Raw genomic sequence first — 19,649 nt, 5'->3', positions numbered from 1 at the left:
ATGGTGAAGCACTGTCTCTACAAAAACATACAAAAATCAGGAAGGCGTGGTGGTGGGTACCTGTAATCCCAGAAACTCAGGAGGCTGAGGTGCAAGGATTGCTCAGGAGGTGGTTACAGTGAGCTGAGATCACACCACTGCACTCTAGCCTGGGCAACAGAGTCAGATCCTGTCTCAAAATAAATAAATAATAAAGTTAACATTTGAAATATTAATAAAATCAATCTTACAATAACTCATGGAGAGAGGTGATATTATAATTCGTGTATCACAGGTGAGGAACCCAGCACACTGCAGGTGAAGAATTTGCCTCAGGTCCCATTTCGAGTGAGCTGTAGAAGCCTAAAGTCGAGCGTGGAGATTCCAATCCCCAGAGCCCTGCCTCTTCACCACTGCACCCTCCTGCTGGCTGAAGCAGCCCTGCAAGGCAGCCCCCCGACGGCCCAGGGCCCAGGCGGGTGTGAATCCCCCGCCCAGTTCACCCCACCAGAGCACACGCCTCTACGGTAGGAAACCAGGCAGTGCCCAAATCAGCGCCAATGGTGACTTTCTGAACAAATGAGACACTGGTATTCCTCCACATTGTTGGAGAAGTTGTAAAAATCAATCTTTATGGCCTTTCCAATCCCAAGATTTATAGTGTGAGTCCACAATCAAAAATTTGTGTCAAAAAGAGTGTAAGAAAAAGGAAGATATGCTTAAGAAAGAAAGAATTAGGAAACACCTAACCTCTTAATATACAATAGGTGAATTTTCAGGACAGTTAACTCCAAATCATTTTTCAATCGGTTATATTCTCTCCCTTCCAAAAATAAGATCTAATCATTTCATGCATATATCCAACAATTTTCAGTCATCTGGTGAAAACTGACAATGAAGGTGTATTTCCATCAGCTATTTCATAGTCTTTTGTCACCAGGACACCCAATTCGAGTAAAAACATGATAAAGCAGGAGTCTAGTGATCAGATTCTACATGGCACAGTATCCATTAAAGTCTCCAACACTTCATAAGACTTCTGACTGTGTTCTATAGCATGAATACTGTATCATCCTTAATGTTAAAATTTAACCAGGTCTTTTAAAGGGTTTTAGGTTCATCAAATGAATTTTCGATATTTCTGTTTACAACAAAGATAATTAAGAATCATAATGAATCAGACATAGGTATAAGATGCGAATTCCACAAAAATAGAAGTTAGAAAACAAAATGAGTTAAAGAAAAAGAAAAAATCTCTAAACTAGCAGAAAATGCTATTAAAGGTAATTGTTATTCTTCACATAACAACAGTAGAGGGTCTTCCTTGCTTTATTTCATTTTGTTTTCCACATGCAACAATTGGATATCTGAGAAATAAGTTAATTTGCTGGCATATCCGTTTGGAAACATGCCATCAGTTTCCCAAGAGCCAAAGTGAAAGCTGAGTAACAAAATAAGTAATGAAACAAAAGGATTTCATTTTCTGACTATTTGAGTCCAAATGTCAACCCTATATTCCTAACCATGTTTACAGAAGAATTCTGTAGATTGAACTTTTTTCACCAAGCAAGCATAGGAAATGTTCTTCACAAGTAGGGCTTTTCCTACTAAGCCTCATCTGCATCTAGTGCAGATGAAACACAATGACACAGGTTTTACCAGATTCTTTTTAAAAGAAGCCACCATATAAGCAAACATATTGCAGATAAAGAGCGCCAGGTTTCTCAATGTTGGAGAAGGGAGCTACAAAGAGGAAAGGCAGAGATTAGAATAAAACCTGCTGTGCTGAATTCAAGTTGGAGGCATCAGATGAACTTGTAGTTTTTAACACGCATGCAGACAGAAAACAGAAATAAACACAGATGCATGGGTCAGTAGACATACATACTGCCCCAGCTCCTCCCACTGAGAAGGGCAGGAAAAGCAGCACCTCAGCAGCAGCGAGCACACTCAGCACTCAGATCTTGGCTGCTAAACATCATTCTCCAGCTAAAAGGAACAGAGGCTCCTTGGAGAAATGACTGAATCCAGGGCTGGGGCAGGGAAAACACAAGATACAACTGGATCATACTGTGGTCCCAGAAAGTAGGAAAGCACGAGAAAAACGATGGGCAGGTCCAAAAGACATAGGAGCCAAACTCAACAGTTTCCCAAAAGCCAAAGTGGGGCTATCTGAGTAACAAAATTAAGTAAAGACAGCACTGGACTACACCCCAGAAATTAAAATAAATATCCATGAGTCTATGCTGATGTGAATAATTGAAAAACTAATAAATAAAAGGGAAAGAAAAGACAGCTCTTGCTTACAGAACAGTTCCCACTGGTAAATGAAAAGGGAAGGAGGGAAATACAAGCATTAGGGAAGCAGTACAGTAATAACTGCCACAGGCAAGACACACCCATGGTCACTAAGATGAGTGGGTGAAAGCCTGAGCAGAACCAAGATGGTCTCAAAATGTCTCCCCCCAGGTATTAATTACTAATGGGAAAACTTAAATTACCAAGAGGAAATGCACAAGAGTCACCATACCCAGTGTCCAAGCTAACATCACATGTCAGTCCAAGTAACTGACAGACATACGTCCCCAGGACAGGATGCCTCAAGGGGGAACATCACTTCAGTGCCTTCTTACCAAAAACACATAACCTCTGTCTCTCCATGAGACAACATCAGCAAACCCAAATGAGAGGCATCCTACAAAATACCTGATCAGCATTCTTTGAAAGGGTCCAGGTCACAAAAAACAAGGCAAGAGGAACTGACACAAGTTAGACGTCTTAGTTCCTTCTGGTTGCTGGAATAAAATACCTTAGACTGGGTGCTCTGTAAACAACAGAAATTCCTCTCGCACATTCTGGAGGCTGTGAAGGCCAAGATCAAGGGACCACCAGGGCCCTCTTCCTGGTTCACAGAGAGCACCTTCTTGCTGCATCCTCACGTGGTGGAAGAGGACAGTGAGCTCCCTCAGTCCTCTTTTATAGGCACACTAATCCCATTCTGAGGGCTCCGCCCTGACCTAGGCATTGCCCAGAGGCCCCACCTCCAAATGCCATCACCATGGGGGTAGAGTTTCAACACAGGACTCTGGAGGAAACATAAATTCAGATCATCGCACTAGAGGAGACAAAGGAGAGATGGCAAGGTTTACAGCAGTGCACCCGCGTTAACACCCTGGTTGTGGTAAGTGTGAGGTGTTACTACCTACAGAAACTCGGTGCTATCTGTGCAACTCTTCAGCAAGTCTAAAATTTATCTCAAAATAAAAATCCCCCCAAAAAGCCATTCCATTGTCATCTGTGTACATGCAGGGTCTAATCCGACCCCAGAGTCCTGCAATTCAGGAAGAGGAGAGAGGACCGCGACAGCGTGAAGAATCTGCAGGGCCCTCACCACACCCTCGCTGCTGACCGCAGTGCCGCACCAGCTGACCGGGGAGGCACAGAGCTGTGCACCACCCCTCCGTGAAAACCCTCCCCTTGCCTCTAGAATCCAGAACTGACACTGCATGTCTGCCTCGGAAACATGCTGGTGTAGAGACCGGGCAGTGGTACGAGCCGTCGCTAGGAAATACAAAGGTTAAATAGATCATAAATTAAGATCAGTGTCAGCTGGCCAGCAGCTTTATATCATATTATAAACGAGATCAGGAAATGTTGTTCCCCCTATTAAAATTAGAAACCATTCAGAGTATTTGCTTCAGAACTTCTACCCCAATAGGCTTCCCTTGCCAAAAAGGGGGAAAAAACATTGGCCAGGCACAGTGGGTCATGCCTGTAATCCCAGCACTTTGGGAGGCCGAGGTGGGAGGATCACTTGAGGCCAGGAGTTCAAGGCCGACCCGTGCAATGTAGAGAGACCCCATCTCTACAATTTTTTAAAAAAAGAAAAAAATTAACAAAATAAAAATAAATATATACCAAGATCCCTTTTAAAGTACAGTAATTAAAAGGAGAAAAGGTATAGATGATGAATGAATTTATGTAAAATACCACCAAATGCTGGCTCCCTTGTGGGTTATTTCTCTCTGTATTTTTTCCCCAGGAACCTCTAGAGCACGGGACAGCTAGCCTCGGTGCCCCATCCCCATTCCACGGCTGCACAAGCTGATGCGACAGAAACCCTGGAGACCCCGGCCCAGACTGCACTGCCCTGAGTGGGTTCCGGGTCAGACCACCTAGAGCAGATGGAAATAATGGCTAGAGATGGCTGCCAGTATTTTATTTAGACATTTTTATAAGGAAGCCAGAGGTTGCAAGCACCGCTAGGATAACTATACAAATTTTGATTTTACTAAAATGTTATGTCCCCTGAGCCAAGGTATTAATCTTGTTATAAAAGTAGTCTCTCCACTTGCTAGCCATTCATTAAACTTTCATCAATTTTAAGATGTACTTAGTGTTATTGGAGCCTATGGAAAAGGCAAATAGCATACAGCACCAAGGCAAGAATCGGACCAGCTTTTGGAGGGGGATGGAACGGAGGAAGACTTAAGCGTGACAATGAAAATTCCAGGCATTCAGGTTTCCCGAAATATTTATAAAACAGTTTTCAGCTTGTAGCAACATTTGATCTCTAAGAAATAAATTACCAATTATTTCTTAAAGGGTGAGGATAAATTAAAAGCGAGACTCCAAATGGCAAATACTAAAACAAAACCACCTCCCATTGCTCTGTGCTCTCCACAGACAGCCGTGTGCAGGGGGAGGCCTGCGAGTGCCAGTCCCCGGCCGCAGGGACCTCCAGGAATGTCTAATGCAGTATGAATCTTGTCAGCTGCATGCCATCCATCCACAGCCTGCTGGACGCTGGGGAGGACACCAGACTCTGGCCTGTGAATGCTCTGGGAATGTCATTACATTCTGTGTTTACTGACCAGACACAGGCCTATTTCTGCAGGAACTTACATCCTGATGAAGTTCTGATGTCATTTGAACTACGTGAAGAAGCTCTGCCGAGAAAAAAGGGAAGAATCCTGGTGGAAAGAGATAAGCCTACGACGGGCCAGATTCCATACACGTTTGACAGGAAGGCATGTCCACGCAATCATTTCTCTGCCTTTGTGCGATATCGTGTAAGGTTATGATTATATAAAATGGCTGCAGAATTTTGGAGTAGGACCTATCAAAAGAGATGAGGATTTTCTTTCTCTACAAGCAAACGGGAATTTAAAAGTTCAGCAGTCCATCGATCATCAGTGATGAGTCACAATCAGCAAATGAAATGTAGAAGATGGTCTCTCATCACTTGGCCTATAAAAGCTTCTGATCCGTGTGGTAAAAATGCACTGACTGTAATAAGCACTCCATTAGAACAAATAAAACCAAACACCTAATTACCAAGTGACTATTTATAGTTTCTAAAATAACTTAACCCAGTTTCACAAAGCAGATATTTTGAGATTCAAAGAAAACTCCTGCTCTATTCCAGCATTAGGTACTACATTTATTTTGCTTAGACCCAGAGGATCAAGAGTTCTGTAACTCTAAATTACGTTATTTGTACCATGAATTCAAATAATTAGTCTCATTTACCAACAGCAGTTACTTATAAAAGAAAACAGAATCATAAATGTAAATTGTTAATCCTGACAAAAATTCACAACCTGGTTTAAAGGAACATTTCAGAGTCAAGGAAAGAATGTCTGTGTGGGGTCAGTAATATCCTGAGTTTATTTAAATGGGTTTTGCAAAGCTAGCTCATGCCAGCACCATCTTTTATGCTTCTCTGCTTCAGCCTATTTTATCTTTTTAGTGTCTTATTCAGGCAAATTCCTTTCCCCACAGGGTGACGCCCCTATTGACACAGTACAGAGAAGGAAGTTTGTGATCTGTGACATCCCAAAAAGGAGCTCCTGGTACTCAGAGCAGTCGTGGTAAAAATAAAGGAACAAATAAACAAATAAATACAAACAAGCAGAGAAAACCGGATGTCAGGATCAGAATAGACTCTAAAGACCACTTAAGACCATTAAACAAGCATTGTCTCCATCTAGATGGGCAGTGTCCATAGGCAGCTGTCAGCCACATGTGGCTACTTATTTAAATTTAAATTAATTGGAATGTAATAAAATTTAAAACTCAGTTTCTAAGCCACAGGAGTCAATTTCAAGTGCCCAGCAGCCAATGTGACTAGTGGCTACCATATTGGGCAGCAGAGACACAGAACATTTCCATCATTGCAAACACTTCTGTTGGAAAGCCCTGGCCAATCCTGTCATTGCACGTATTAGGGAAACTGAGACCCAGAAGGTAATGAGGATTTGAAGTCTCTGATAAGCCAGGAACCCAGAGCTCACCGGCTGACACGCAGCACGTGGCTGGCCACCGAGCCGGTCATTCAGGTAAGCCCCAGGGAAGCTTGAGCTCCACGTGCTCAGGAACTTGTCTGGACAGTTCAAGGTGAGGGTCCAGCACACACCCCACCCGCTCCCCAGGTGACTGAGGTTTTTGAATGAAGAGATGCAAAAAAAATGACCATATCACCATTGGGGCTTCAAAATTATACAACACAGTCCTGAACTCAGGAAACTAAGAGGCTGGTTAAGAATTTCTTAATGGCCGGGCGCGGTGGCTCACGCCTGTAATCCCAGCACTTTGGGAGGGTGAGGTGGGCAGATCACGAGGTCAGGAGATCGAGACCATCCTGGCTGACATGGTGAAACCCCATCTCTACTAAAAATACAAAAAATTAGCCGCGCATGGTGGTGGGCGCCTGTAGTCCCAGCTACTCGGGAGGCTGAGGCAGGAGAATGGCGTGAACCCAGGAGGAGGAGGTTGCAGTGAGCCAAGATCGCACCACTGCACTCCAGCCTGGGCAACAGAGCGAGGCTCCATCTCAAAAAAAAAAAAAAGAATTTCTCAATGTAAGACATAAGAAGTCTTCCCATGTGTTGAGTTCTCTAAACACTATATTTACATCTTTGTGAACAAAATTTTAATTATTTCTTTAAGACAGAGTCTCATATGAAATTGTCCTAAATTCCTAACAATGGAAGAAGGTTGTATCTTTACAGTAGGACACTTTGCCATTCTCCAAAAATGATATTAAAGAGTTCAATATATGGCTAAGCACTTACAAGGTCAAGTGAAAAAGGCAAACACACAACTGTGATGATCCCACATGCGCAAAGGACTGGGGTGTAAGTGTGCATGTGATGTCTGTGCATATAAGACAAGCCTCTAGAGTTTCACTCAGCTTTGTCCCCTAGAGAGTATTGCAGCAAACCTGTCTGAAAAGGGCTGCTTTCCAGATTGAAGGCAGAAATATAAACATTAGTGAGCCCCAGATCCCACACTGGGCCTGGCGCAGTGACCCCTCTTAAATCCCTCTAACTGATGGAATCCATATTGGGATGCACACTTGCAGATATTGATAAGAACCTATCTAAGGATCTATTTTAATATTACTTTTTCTAAATCTTCAAGATTTTTATCTATATTTATTTTCTGATAGCTTTATGCAAAAACATTATCAACTCAGTTGTTTTGAGAATACTGGATTAAGGGACTATGATACACTAGATATTGAATAAATGGCAATGTTTCAAAGTTTCCTGGATGGCCTCTCTAGCAAGCAGGCACAATCCAAAGAGAATCAGGGCACTCGGAAAAAGGAGAGGAAGCCAGGGCTGGAGGAAGCAGTGGGAAGGTGGGCAGCATTAGCAGAGAAGGCGCACGGGGCCTCCCTGACAATCCAAGGGCCCTAATTGAGTGAGAAGTGTTAGGAAGACCTAGATCTGAGCGGTGCTGCCCTGAGACCCCCTGGTTCCAGGCAAAAGAAACCCAAACACCCACCCTTAGAGAAAAGGAGAGAAAAGCGTCCCTAATGTAGGCACTCAGGAGTCAAACAGATCAGGCTCAGCCCATATAAATTAATAATCAACCACGTCATCAAACAAGGTCCCGTGTCATCATGAGAGTTACAAGAAATCACAGAAAGATGAAAACCACGAAGCTCACACTCGACCCACAGGATTGCAGATATTTAAAGCAACCTGCCAAGAATATGCAATGAGCATTTATGAAATGTGTGGGCAAAGGAAGATAGAGGACAGGAGAAAGCATGAGCAAGGAGAAAGCAGAAATCTAAGATTTCAATCAAGATTTCAATCAAGTTTTCAGAATGGACTTTCATTTCCAAGCAAAACGAACTAATGGAGGCAGCCCAATACTCCCGAAGGAACTGGAAAAAGTCAGAAAAATTACAAAACTCGTCTTTTAAAATGTTATAGAGCTGTGGAAGTAACCAGGACTAGAGGGACTGGGACTGTACAGTGGGGACTGCCCTTTGCTGCCCAGAAACACTCACTGATCCTGGGTGTAGACGGGGAACACCGTGTCAGGCCACGCAAAGCCACTCTATCTGGGAAGGGGAACCAGGGAAGCTCTGGGTGGTCTGTTGGGGATGGTGTGAAAGATCCGAATCAGAAGAACCCCAAAAGCGCAATCAATTTGCTATCCTATGGGGCTGCGTGCATGAGCCTAGGGAGCTGAGTCAAGCGAGGGCTCCTAAAAGGAAAAGCGTATTCTCCCTTATCTAATAGCACTTAAGAGATGGGTGGGAAGAAAGGTGGGCGGAAAGACAGAGAGAGAAGGGCCTGCTTCAAACATAGTCATCTCCCATCAGGACCTTAGGAGACTTTGAAACAGGGGAGGTGGAAAGCTAAAGAGCTCAGCTCAAAACCTTCTAAGGGGAGAACCAAGGGATCTCCCAAAGTGTTTACAGGCTGAGGAGAAAGAGGCCATGGGCTTCCAATCAAAAGACCATGCTCAAAGGGAAGGTCCAACTAGGGACTGAGTTTTAGTAACATAACAGGCCAGCCCTGACCCAGATCAATCCCTCATGAAACTAAGGTCCTTCACCCCTCACTCCATATGCCTAACCAAGGGCAAAGACAGCTTTTGCTTTGATGAAAAGCATGGCAATCCAGAGGTTTTACAGTCCTTTATGCACAAGTTCAGCAAACGCAATTTTAAAAGCATGCAAAAAGCAAAAACATGTATTTAATAATTAATAATAAAGAGAAGGGAAAAAAGAAGAAAATACAAGCAGAGGAATAGATGTCCACAATACTGGTGTTAGCAGATAAGAGCTGTAAAATAATTATGATGGATACACTTAATAATAAGAGGAAAAGACAGGCAACAGAAGTGGGAAAGTGAAGAATTTTAAATATAGAATTAAAATACATATTAAAGTACAAAACAGGCATTCTAGAACTGAAAAATACAAAATTTGTAATTCAGGATTCATTGAATTGGTTTAGTAACAGACTGGACACATCAGAAAATAAGGTCCATGATCTGCCAGAGAGCTCAGCAGAAAACATCCAAACTGTGGTAGAGAAAGGGGAAAGGAATGGAAAGAAAACAAGAACAATAGAGAGCCAAAGGACAGTCAAAAGGACTAACCTACCTATATTCAACTCCCAGAGGAAAGGACAGACTGGATGAGGCAGAGCAATATTTGAAGGGACCAGGGTCAAGAATTTGCCAATAGATGACAGAGAGCAATCCAGAAATTCAAGAAGTTCAGCAAACCATAAGCAGAATAAATATGAAGAAAACCTCAACAAACCATAACACAATTAGCTTCAAACCAAAGAAAAAATCTTAAAAGCAGCCAGTGTAAAAACATTTGCATTACCTTCAAAAGTGCAACAATAAGACGGACAGCTGACTTTTCAGCAAACTTCAGAAACCAGAAGACGATGGAATGTTATATTTTACGAGGTAAATAATTGCTAACTCAACAATCAATAACTATTAGTGTTTAAAAATTGAGCCAATTCACTGCCAGTTGACTAGCATTAAAAAAACTAAGTAAACATACAAGTCCTTCAAGCAGAAGTCAGCCCAGATGGAGGCATGATGCTGGAGAAGCAATGGAGAGCACTGGAGGGCAAGCATGGGGCACGGTGATACAAACACCAAATGTTTAAACAGTGACAAAAGTGACTACTGCATTTTAAATGTATATATAATTAAAATATAACAGCATCCAAGCTGGAAGAAAGGGAAATGACTAACGTTTTGTAAAGTATTTTACTGTTCAGGAAGTGGCAAAGTAGCAATTTAGGTGAACCATAATAAGTCCAGGGTGTATACTATAATCTCCAGGCTAATCATGAAATGAAACATACAAATCTGTATAACCAGAAAGAGGAGAAAAATGGATTTAAAAAGTACTTTTTTAATCAAAAAGAAAGCAAAATAAGTTAGAAATAAAGGAACAAAGATAGGACAAATAGAAGACAGATAGCAAAATGGTAAAAGTAAGTTCAACTATAATTATTTTAATGTGACTGGGCTAAACAATTCAATTAAAAAATAAAGACTACCAAACTGGATATTTTTAAAACTATATTACTTCACACACATTTTAAATTTAAGAACAAAGGCTTCAAGTTAAAGGGTGGAAAAAGATTGTGCAAAAATAAATATAGCTTCATAAAATTAACCTAACCAGTTTTTAAAAACGAATAATCTTATAACAATAACGATAAAGAATAAATAACCTTAAAAGCAATTAAACCACTAGTTTGGCCAAAGTTAAAAGCAATAAATTAATAAGCCTGGTCTAGGAGGTGTTTAAAGGATAATTCTTAGTGGCCAAGTAATGTTCATCCCAGGAATGCAAAGATGGTTTAACATTAATAACTTCCTAGAACTCATGATTCACACTAACAGATATGGGGGTGGGAATCACATAAACAGTTAAATAGATGCAGAAAAATCACTTAATAAAATTTGAAGACTGACCATAATTTTTAAAAAGTTTTCAAGGAACAGTAGAAGAGAAGGAGATTAAGAAGTTTTCTTCAGCTCTGAAATAGTTTCTGATAATTGTTTGTTTCCCTCCTGGAGGGAAGCAAAAAAAAAAAAAAAAAGAAAACAAAATTCAGACAACCAGAAGAGAAGGCAACTTCCTTTCTACCACAAGTCTAAAGCAAGCATCATTTTTGGTAATGAAGAGTTAGCAGTTTTCCCTTTAAAATAAGTAACAAGATGAGTGTATTATCCCCACATGTACTTAAAATGGAACTGGAGATTCTAGTGCAATATGACAAGTAAAAGAAAGAAATGTTTTACAGAGTAGAAGGAAAGAAGCAAAACTCTGTCTATTTAGAAAAAACAAAGAATATATATGTGATATATTCATTTTTAAAAATTAGAAAGTAAATTAAATATAAGATGAAGACATGAAAATTAATAGCATTTCCACATACCAGTCATAAGAAAAATCCAATCCTAGAAAAAGATATAATTTATAATATGAATGGCAACAACAACAAAAAATAAGGACATGGGGGAGTATTTCAAAAGGTGCACAAGCTCTTTATGAAAAAACTTATTAAAATGTGAGAGACATTAAGGAAAACTGAGAGAGAAAGAGAGAGAGTGCAAGAACGCACATTCCTGAAGAGGCAGATTCATATCCTAAAGATCTCATTCTCCCCACCTTAGTCTGCAGACCCAAGGACCTCAATCAAAATACCAAACACGTTAGTCTAAGAATTTGACAAGCTTATTCTGAAATGCAAATGGATGAGCAAAGGCCCAAAAAGAATCAAGAAACTTCTGAAGAGGAAAATCAATATATGAAGATTTACTCACCAGTTTTTCCTTTTTTTTTTTTTTTTCCTGAGATGGAGTCTTGCACTGTTGCCCAGGCTGGGCTGGAGTGCCATGGCGCTATCTTGGTTCACTGCAACCTCCGCCTCCTGGGTTCATGTGATTCTCCTGCCTTGGCTTCCCGAGTAGTTGGGATTACAGCGGCACACACCACCACACCAGGCTAATTTTTTGTATTTTTAGTAGAGACTGGGTTTCACTATGTTGGCCAGACTGGTCTCAAACTCCTGAACTCATAATCCGCCCACCTCAGCCTCCCAAAGTGCTGGGATTACAGGCATGAGCCACCATGCTCAGCCAACTCATCAATTTTAAGAGTTAGCCTAAAGCTATGGTAATTAAAGCATTGTGGCATTAGCACAGAAAGACAAAAACATCGATGAAACAGGAGAGCCCAGAAAAAGGCATACGTCCACTTGGAATAGTCAGCGGCTCCAGCACCGTTTACTGTGTATCTCTTCATTTCTCCAGGGCTCTGCACTGCCTTTCTTGCTCTATATCTGCATGTCACATGTTTGTCATATATGTGCAGTGAAGCCACTGCAGAGTCCTGGAGAAAGGAGGGGTTACCCAATACATGGGACTGGAGCCACTGATTATTCATATTAAAAAAGAACTGAACTTCCACTCCATACCACAGCAAAGGTTACTTACAAATGAGCTGCAGACTTGTATATGAAAAGGAAAACTGATACTTTCATAGGAAAATAGTGGAATTGTTATGACTGGGGATAAGGAAGGGCTTTGAAACAAGACGCAAAATGTGCAAACTATAAAGGAAAAGAATCATAAATTCAATTACATGCAACTATATTAAAATTAGAAACTCCTGTCCATCAAAAGGCACTATAAAGAAAATGAAAACACAGCCAAACGGGGAGGAGACAATTGCAGCACATGTAACAGACAAAGGATTAGAATCCAGACTATATAAGATAATCCTATAAGTTAATAACAAAAATAAAATCCAACAGAAATATAGGCAGAAAGGGTATGAACAGGCATTTCGCAAAAGAGGCCTGATGAATGGCAACATGAAAAGATGCTGAAGGTTGCTCGCAATTGGAAGTGCTAATGAAGATCACGATGAGATAGGATTTTTTGCCCAGTAGGTTAGCAACTGTTAGTAGCATGATAACTCCAAGTTTTGGTAAGGAGGTGGATTAACTGACTGGGGTCTATCTGCTTTAACCATTTTTACAAAAGTTATTGTCCTGTAACACTGAACATTGACACTCCAATCATTCTACCCTTGAGTAGAAGGAGAGAAAATTTCAAAACTTAACCATCTGACATTGAGAAACAGCTTGACCTCCCACTACAAACCATATAGGTATATGTGTGTGTATAGGGGTGTGTGTGTGTGTGTGTGTGTATTCTCTCAATGTCTAGGATCCAACTTAAAATACACACATAAGAAGCAGAGAAATATAACCCACAATCAGGAGAGAAAATACACATACATACACCTATATGGTTAGCAGTGTATAAAGAAAATGAAAACGCAGGCCACAAACTGGGAGAAGACAATTGCAGACCATACACCTGACAAAGGATTCGAATCCAGACTGTACAGAATAATCCTGTAAATCAATAAGAAAAAGAAATCCCAACAGAAATACAGGCAGAAAGGATATGAACAGGCATTTCATACATAGTGGGTGTACATATATATGTGTATATATGTAATGGATATACACAATTTTTTGTTTGCCTTCTGGAGGGAAGCAGAAAAAAAGAAAACAAAATTCAGACAACCAGAAGAGAAAGAAACTTCCTTTCTACCAAAAGTCTATGGCAAGCATCATTTCTGCTGATGACACAGTATATATATTACACACACACACACACACACACACACACACACTCCTCTTCTTTACAACTTACATGTAATCCAAAACTTTGCAAGTGAACCCATTTTCTCCTTTACTTCCTAGCAACCCCAGAGATGTGATGTCACTGGAAAAAGTTTGGCCTTTACAGATAATCAGAGTCCTACTTGAAAAACTAACTGTTCCTCTGAGGAACCACTGCGACCATCATGACTTCTTCGATTCCGTCCGCTCATGAGAGCAGGGCAAACCATCCAAGCCACCTGCAGGGCACCTAATTATTCTTTGTCAAGAGTGGGCATGGCTGTAGGAAAACTGTCATCTCAACAAGTAGGAGGCTAATGCTGGGTGGTTCATACCAGCTATCCAAGTAGCCCAGGACAAAAGACAGTCCTAGTTGATTGATTGTTCAAATGCAGAGTTGCACAGAGCTCTCTAGGCTGCCCAGGTACGCTGCCATACAAGGGTTTAACGTTATCACCACTATTACATTTAACTGATTAAAGCCCTGACTGCCAGAGGCATTAACTACAACGTTGTGTGAGTTCTGGCAGGAAAGAATACACTCTTCTTCTGTCTGGTCTCATTTTTGACAACATGAAAATGCTGAAATGACAGAACTCAGCAGAGTACATTTCTAGTGATGACACACACTGAAGTCTGATGATGACAAGAGAAAAATAATCTGAACCAAAGATGCCCTTTGTTTCCTCTGCCTTCCCAATCTTGTGTCCCTTCCATACAAAGTTTGAACAGTCCTTCTTTGGAATAGAAATACAAATAAAATTTTTTATGTTTCTTAACAGAAAGTCAATTAAGGTTTATACCAATTTCACCAAACACCTGTGATCTGGGATTCACCTGTGAATTTCTCAAACATACAGGGAAAGACTGAGTATGAGCTAAACAACCAGAAAGCATACGGAAAATACAGTAACTGGCCGGGCACGGTGGCACACGCCTGTAATCCCAGCACTTCAGGAGGCCAAGGCGGGTGGATCACCTGAGGTCAGGAGTTCGAGAACAGCCTGGCCAACATGGCGAAATCCCATCTCTACCACAAATACAAAAAATTAGCCAGGCGTGGTGGTGGGCACCTGTAATCCCAGCTCTTTGGGAGGCTAAGGCAGGAGAAATACTTAAACCCGGGAGGCAGAGGTTGCAGTGAGCTGAGATCACACCATTGCACTCCAGCCTGGGCAACAGAGCAACACTATGTCTCAAAAAAAAAAAAAAAAGGAGGGAGGGAGGGAAGGAAGGAAGGAAGGAAGCAACCAACCACACCTTGACTTGGTAAATCATTTCTAAATTTAGAAGGTAAATTAGTTTTCCTCAACTCTGTTTCCATGAGAAAAAAAAAAAATTAAAAAGGGCTATCTACCTATATATATCAAGTCTAACAAGGAAGATGAACTTAAATTAAGTCTTCTTGAAAATTACTGTTCTTTGAATTCTTATTCTGTGAGGACCAGAATAAACAGGCTTAAACATGCCTAGAAAGTAGTCAGGGAAGCTTTTCACCCACTTCAGGCCACTAAAAAGTCTGGGGTCAGGGCCAGAGGGCTTTGTGTAATCTGAGCAATCTCAGTCCCGTAGCAGCCCAGCAGGCCTTTTTTTGTTGTTGTTAATATGGGTCCACTAATAACTTGGTGGGGATTCCACTTCTAGCCATTACAGAGTAGCAAGAACCACATGTAACAGCTAAAATAAAATAAAGTATGGGATGAGTAGCCTGAAATTCTGGGAACCAGAAGTACTTCAGGTTTTAGATTTTTCTGGATTTGGGAATATTTGCAAATACTTACAGTTTGAGCATCCCTAATCCAAAAATCCAAAGTGCTCCAACAAGCATTTCCTTTGAGCATCAGCTTTGAGCATCATGTCAATGATCAAAAACTTTCAGATGCTTTAGCATTTCAGATTTTGAATTAGGGGTGCTCAACTTTTATATAAAACAATGGTCTTCAGAACAAGGACAACAGCAGCCAGGAGCTATGCTCCCCAAGGAAAGGGAAGCAAAGTGAGCCAGCCGCCAGGGAAGGGCTGGATGCAGCCTCCAGCCTGTGTTGAGGTGGAAGGTCTGAGCCAAAACTAGTGGGTGGTCTCACCAAAGCGGGAAAGAGATCAGAATTCAAAAAGAACAAAACACCTAGAATCTTCAGGGAGGAGTACCAGGGAGGAAGGGCCGACTCAGAGAACACACCAGACATCTCCAGAAGAGTCCCTGTGGCCTCTGCCTGACTACTGAGACACTGCTTGAGAAGGAACTCCCTGAGGTCAAAGAAAGATCCCCAGAAGTAGCAGCCCAAATAATTCCTGAGAACAGACAGAGCTGGGAATATTTCATGTTCTCACCAGCCAGTGTGGAAAGATGTCCTAATACAACATTCATCAGGTAAAGACCTCAGAGCTGCCTTATTTCATATATATATATATATGTGTGTGTATATATATATATACACACACGTAATATACATATATTTAATACACACATATACTTAATACATATAAAATACACACATAAATATATATATATAATACACACACGGATACATATACACACATACACATACCCTTATAAAATAAAGACACTGCATAAATAGTAGGACTAAACTATCCCTGGACTAAAACCTGGTCTGGACCTGCCCTAACAAAACGTTTTTTTAAAAAGCACGCCTTGAAAGGATGCAAATGATTTCAAGAAACTGAACCTGCACCAGAACAATGTCCAAAACTGTTTTTTAAAAGACAACATAATCTAGCACTCACCAACAAAACTCTCCACGTCTAGGATCCCATTTAAAACACACACACACGTAAGGAGCAGAGAAATATAACCCACTATCAGGAGAAAAATCATTCAACAGAACCATATCCAGAAAAGTAGAGATGAGTAAAACAAGGGGACTGGGACATAAAACCAGTTCTTATAAACATGCTCCATATTTGAGAAGCTAGAGGAAAACCAGCACGTGATGTGAGAAATAGAAGATATTTTAAAAGGCCCATATGGAGCATATAGAGATGTAAAATGCAGTATCTAAAGTCAAAAATACAATCGATATGATGTACAGATTAGATGCAGCAGAAGGAAAACATAGCAACAATAAGAAAATAACATTTTTTAAACTATCAAGGCACAGAAACACAAAAAGACAGAGGAAAATGAGCAGGGCTCAGGGAGACGCAGGACAGTATTAAGCAGCACATGTGCAATTGGAGCCTCAGAAAAGGGGAGGCAGGAAAAATATCGGAAGAAATATTCAGTGACATATCCTCAAATCTGATGAAAAATCTGTATAAGGTAAAACAAGGTTGAGCACCCCTAACTCAAAATGCTCCAACACCCAAAACCTGTGCACCAACAAAGCCACAAGTGGAAAATCCCACACCTGACCTCATAAGACAGGTCTCAGTTGAAATACAGTCAAAACTTTGTAACAAGCATAAAATTATTTAAAATATTACATAAAATTTCCTGCAGGCTATGTGGATTAGGTATATATGAAAAAAAAATGAATTCCATGTTTACACTTGGGTCACATGCCCAAGATATCTCATTTTATATATATATATATGCAAATATTCCAAAATCTGAAAAAAATCCAAAATCAGAAACACTTCTGGTCCCAACCATTTCAGATAAGGGATATGTAACCTGTTCTCACAGATGCAAGAAGCTCAGAGAAATCCAAGCAGAAGAAACACAGAAACAAATACTCAAACAGCTGAAAACAAGTGACAAAGAGAAAACCTCAAAGTGGCCAGAGGTGGCAAAAATGCCAGATTACATACAGAGGAACAAATTTAAGAATGACGGCAAACTGATCATCAGAAACTATGCAAGGCAGAACACAATGGAACAACATCTTTAAAGTATTAAAAGGGAAAAACACAGGTCAACCTCGAATTCATACTTTTTCTAGAATGCAGGTGAGACAAAGGCTTTTTTCAAAAAACAAAAACAAATACATGACAATTCAGATACAGCAGATCTGCACTTGAGAAATGATGGTACAAGTTTTTCATGTGTAAAAAAAAAATGATACCCAATGGAAACTAGGATCTACACAAAGGAATGAGGATTTCAAGAAACAGTAAATATGCAAATAAATGTAAATTCTGGGTTTTTAAAATATCTTTAAAAGAAAACTGATTGCCCAACATAAAAATAATAACACTATATTTTGGACTGTATTACATATGTAGCAATAATATAACAAAAAACGGGATGAGGGAAATTGAAGCATACTTTTGTTAAGGCACTTATTCTGCACATGAAGTTGTATTATATTACACGAATGCAGACTATGATAAGCATAAGCTAAGTATGTACATTACACATCCTAAAGCAACCACTAAAAAAGAAAAGAGATAGCTAATATGCCAATAGTGTAGACAGAATGTTAAATTGGAATCATTCAAAAACATATCCAAATAATTGAAAAGAAGCTATGGAAGATGGAGGAAGGGCAAAAAGAACAAATTAGTGAATGACAAATGAATAGTCAGATGGTATACTTAAACCCAACCATATTAATAATTACATTAAATGTAAATGGTCTAAATACTCCAATTTTACAAAGACATTGTCAGATTAGATTTTTTAAAGCAAGAGACCCAACTGTGTTGTCTACAAGAAACACACGTTAAATGTAATGACAAGAACAGGTTAAACATAAAAGAATGGAAAAACAGTTACCACAGAAACACTGATTAAAAGAAAGCTAGACTCAAGCCTGTAATCCCAGCACTTTGGGAGGCCGAGACGGGTGGATCACGAGGTCAGGAGATCGAGACCATCCTGGCTAACACAGTGAAACCCCGTCTCTACTAAAAAATACAAAAAAACTAGCTGGGCGAGGTGGCGGGCGCCTGTAGTCCCAGCTACTCGGGAGGCTGAGGCAGGAGAATGGCCTGAACCCGGGAGGCAGAGCTTGCAGTGAGCTGAGATCTGGCCACTGCACTCCAGCAAGGGGGGACAGAGTGAGACTCCGTCTCAAAAAAAAAAAAAAAGAAAGCTAGAGTGGCTATCCTAATATCAAATAATTTCAAAAAAAGGAATATGACAACAAAACTAGAGAAGGCCATTTCATAACAGTAAAGGTTAATTCCCCATGAGGATGTTAAAATTCTAAACTCCCCATGAGGATGTTAAAATTCTAAACATGTATGCACCTAATGAAATCACTTAGAACAGATGAACCAAGAACCAATACAACTGAAAGGGGTAATAAACAAGTCCCCAATTGTAACTGGAGATGTCAATACTCCTAATAATGTTTAGAACAGGGAAACAAAATTCAATAAGGATGTAGAAGACTTGAACAGCATTATCAACAAACCTTACCCAACTGACACTTAAAGAGCACTCCACCCAAGAACCACAGAGTATACACTCTTCAAACATTCACCAAGGTAGACCATATTCCAGGCCGTAAAACAACTCTCAACAAACCTAGGAGGATTAAAATCATAAAAGGTATGTCCTCTGACTACAAGGTAACTAACCTATAGATCAATAACAGAAAAACACTGGGAAAGTACCCCAATATTTTTTAAATCCCCAAATTCTTGGAAATTAAATGATGTACTAATACATAACCCATGCATTAAAGAAGAAACCGCAAGGGAAACTGGGAAACATGCTGCTCTGAATCAAAACGAAAACACGGCTGTCTACCTGTGAGCACACCTCAAGTAGTGCTTAGAGAGAACTGTTAGCATTAAATGTTTCTATGAGAAAAGAAGGAAAACCTAATGATCTAAGCCTCTACCCTAAGAACTACAAAAAAGAAAGCAAACTAAACTAAAGGTATGCACACGAAAGAAATAATAAACAGCAGAAATCAGTAAGACAGGAAAAAAGAGAAAAATCAAGTAACAAAAGTTGATTCTCTGAAAAGAAACAGATAAACCTCTAGCCAGACCAGTTAGCAAAAAAGGGGACAACGTGCAAATTACCAACATCAGGAATAAAAATAGCGACATGACTCAAAATCCCACAGACATTGAAAGGATAATAAAGGAATATAAAAATAACTTTAGGCCAATAAATTCAACAAACTTAGATTCGATGGTCAAATTCTTTGACAAACACGAAATCCCAAAAAGTCACTCAAGAAGAAAGAAATGACCTGAATGGTCCTATAGCTACCAAAAAAAACAAAAACAAAAACAAAAAACTGAATTCATAGTTAATGT

At 40.2% G+C, this 19,649-nt stretch overlaps 1 protein-coding gene across 5 annotated transcripts in view; it reads right to left on the bottom strand.

Annotated features, from left to right (window-relative positions):
* MGMT (O-6-methylguanine-DNA methyltransferase) overlaps positions 1 to 19,649 on the bottom strand; it is a 290,626-nt gene that overhangs the window by 256,243 nt on the left and 14,734 nt on the right. For 2 of the 5 annotated variants that reach the window (XM_077945016.1, XM_077945017.1), the window contains exon 2: positions 61 to 169. The gene's annotated coding sequence lies outside the window, so the exon portion shown is untranslated. 5 annotated transcript variants of the gene reach the window in all.

Source organism: Macaca mulatta, chromosome 9 (assembly GCF_049350105.2).
Source record: "Macaca mulatta isolate MMU2019108-1 chromosome 9, T2T-MMU8v2.0, whole genome shotgun sequence".
Taxonomy (NCBI): domain Eukaryota; kingdom Metazoa; phylum Chordata; class Mammalia; order Primates; family Cercopithecidae; genus Macaca; species Macaca mulatta.
Note: the sequence above shows the minus strand (reverse complement) of the source record. Positions and strands in the feature narration are given on the sequence as shown.